This window comes from Mus pahari, chromosome 4 (assembly GCF_900095145.1).
Source record: "Mus pahari chromosome 4, PAHARI_EIJ_v1.1, whole genome shotgun sequence".
In the NCBI taxonomy this organism is placed as follows: domain Eukaryota; kingdom Metazoa; phylum Chordata; class Mammalia; order Rodentia; family Muridae; genus Mus; species Mus pahari.
In genome coordinates, this window is record NC_034593.1 from 47,227,983 (window position 1) to 47,231,290 (window position 3,308).

The window sequence follows — 3,308 nt, forward strand, 5'->3', positions numbered from 1 at the left end:
TCCGCGCTCCAGACGCTGGCCTCACATCTGGGATACTGATTAAGTTTTCCAAGCCGACCGGGAAGCAGGCTCCTTGCTAGGAGGCGGGTATCCCTTCTTTTTTTCGTACCATGATGGACTGTACCAGAATTGTCAGCCTTTTTTTTTTTTTTTTTTTTTTTTTTTTTTTTTTTAAGGTTGCTTTTTTTAAGGTTCGGGGAAAGGTTTTCGCGAAGCTTTCTTTGGATGACCTGGGATAAGGGGGAGTTTGGGGGTGCTTCCAGGCTCTTTCTGCATTGTGTTGTGAGGCAGGGTTGAGGACGAAGAGCGAACCCCGGTGTGATTTACGTGGTAAACAAAGGATCAGCCCTTATCCCCCGCGGTGCTGGGGAGCTCGGTGCTTGTGTCCAGCCTCCCGTGCATTTGGAGAGGATGGAAATGACATGGTCCTTGGGCACATATGGTGAGCTCTATGACTCTCCAAAGGGCTGAGGGCACGAAGGGAGGAAAGCGACTGCTGTTCAGTGGGTCCATTCCCCTCTGCGTCATTTTCCTTCTGTCAAGCAGCAAAAGCACTTTTAAGCTTGTGGTTGGACCAGGTTTGGAGGTTCCTAATTCTCTTGGCAACTGAGATGCCAGCTGAGCCAGAGACTCTGCTTGCTACTTGAGTAGATAGCTTGAATCCATGGCGCAACTTGTTGTTTCCAGCTGCGAACTGCCTTTTATGACTCCTGAGACAGAGAGAGATAGAGGGTGGAGGTGAGCTGGGCAGAGGGACCAAAGACCTTGTGTCCAGTGTTCTCCAGCCACTGTGGTGTGTCCCTGCTGACAGTGGTTTTTCCCAGGGGAGCATTATCATTAAATACCTCTGGCTGCTATAAAATGTTATCAAGTTACTTATGGAGGGAGTAAGCTACCAAGCCAAACGAGTGGGAAGAGAGAAAGTGCTGTCACTGTGCCTTTAAAATAAAATCTTCGAACAGATTTGTAAAACTGTGATAAAATAAACCACCGAGGTTCATAGGCTTGCTGGCTTTTCTCTCGTAGTTATCACAATGCAAAGTACTTAAGAATTCTTTAGGAAGAATAAAAGATTTAGCAGAGGATTTTTTTTTTTTAAAGACTCAGACACCGACAGTAGGAGTTGGCGGTTATGTTAACGGTGTTACGATTTGCTATTTCAAGCTATATTTGTAACGCCTACTTCTGTTCATCTGGACAGTAAACCAGGAAACATCCAGTTCTTAAGAGAAACAAAGTAGTAAGATATAGGGGCAATCCTGTCTGAAATTCAGAATTAGGATCAAAATTGGATTTAACATGGGTAAAGTGAATGAAGGTCTTTACAATCTCTGCAGATCACTGCTGTAGTTAACCAAGTCAACCCCGGGCAAGGTAAATGGGCATCAGAGTATCTGTGGGTATCCTGGATTAATAAAGGGGGTAGCACCGAGGGGCAGGGAGAGTGTATGGGCATAGTTTCAGAGGAAGACTGTGCAGAGCAGCTTTGCCTTGCCTGAACTTTGATGGAATCTTTACACTGAAGGGAGGGAGGAGGAGGAGGAGGAGGAAGGATAGACTTAAGCCAAGAAAGGCAAAGGGGCCAAAACCTAACAGGTTGCTGAAAGGGATACATCAGAGTTGCCCATAGTCCTTTGAGGGGATGTATTATGAGGAAAAGATCTGCAACTGTGAACTTAGAGAAGTTTATCAGTGTGATCTGGAAGGAGCATTCAACCGAAGCATCAGTTATGAAAGCTGGACAAGAAACAAACCTCTCCTTAGCTAAAGCTGCCACGCATGGATGCCCTTTGTAAGAATCTCTGATCTTAAGAAATGAAGCACATCTCAGTTTTCCTCTTTACAGTCATTCTCGGAGATATGAGAGGGACTAGATTTACAAGGCTTCAATTAAAAAAAAAAAAACTTCTATTATTCATATTTGTGTTGCATTTATTTCTAGCCAGCCAAGATTAAAAAGGGCCAATGGGATGTGTAAAGTGGCTATTTCAAAGAGCCAAACAGTCTCAGGCCAGCTAGCTTGTCACAGAGTAGAACCTGAATCAGTTCATATTTTATAGAGACTTGGAACCATGGAAGCTGTCTGCTTATCCTTTCTGTTCAGTGGACCTTTGAAGGTCAGTCTTGTTTAGTGTATGTGCTTCAAACTTGAAGAAACGCATCCACCCAAAGAGCTACAAACCTGCCCGGTTCAGCATCCACCCAGAGGACAGAAACGCAACATGGTTTATAACCTATTGTATCATTTCATGCTATAATGGATATAGAAGGCCAGTGGGCTGTTTTTCAGTGCTCTGTGGTCCTGTCTACTGGTATTTGCCTGAAGTACATGGCACTAAAACTTGACTTGCAGTAATTGGCTTTAAACATCGCTGTTCCTGAACTGAAGATGATAAGCAGAAACTACACACACACACACACACACACACACACACACGTTGCATTTTGATACAGTCATTATTTTATGATACAAAATAATAAACCTTTCTGATCATCCAGGCCTCCTTTTACTATATTTTAAACCCAAGCCAATGAAGAGCTACAGTCTCTGTGAGAGTCTCTGCTTGTTATCTCTGCATTAAAATGAAACCTCGAAGTCTATGCTTTTGGATATATTCTGCTTTTATTCCCTCATGCTTATCTCCAGAATAACATGTCAACTCGACGAATTAACATTCGATATATCAATTGAAGATTAACGTGAAGTCCCTTTCCTACATAATGGCTACGATAAAGATAAGCATCCGTGTGTTCAATAACAAAACTTATAAACAACAGAGAAATCAGAGGTTATTTATATAAAGGTGGATGTGTGAGAATGACAGAACAGTCACCAGGACCACCAAACAGGGTTGAATATTTTCTTTTAAAAAAAAGTCTTTTTTTTTTTTTTTTTTTTTTTTTAACAAACTGGATGAACGGAGGGAGAATAGCAGGCTGTTACATTTTCTTCTAAAATCAGCAGTGCCAGACAGTGATGAGGTCAGATTACAATGCGCATCTTGACTTCCTAAATTCTGTTGTCTGGGCTAATTAGAAACTGGCCTCACTGACTTACTTAGTACCCATCAAATGCCATGAGCTTTCATTATGATGACTCTTACTAACACTGAAGTTGAGAGGACACACAGTGAAGCCGTGGCTGTGTTCTGTTCATCCTCATGCCCCATAAACCTTCAGTTTAACCCAACTGTACTTGGATATTAATTTTCATCTTGTTATGGGATGATTGGCTGTAGGGTTGGCTTTAGTCTCCCCAAGTTTTCCGTTTCTCATCCTTTCCTATGCACAACTNNNCNNTNNNNAGA

General features: G+C 42.4%; 1 protein-coding gene across 3 annotated transcripts in view; it reads left to right on the top strand.

Annotated features, from left to right (window-relative positions):
* Trpc4 (transient receptor potential cation channel subfamily C member 4) overlaps nt 1-3,308 on the top strand; it is a 164,288-nt gene that overhangs the window by 427 nt on the left and 160,553 nt on the right. The window lies entirely within an intron of this gene.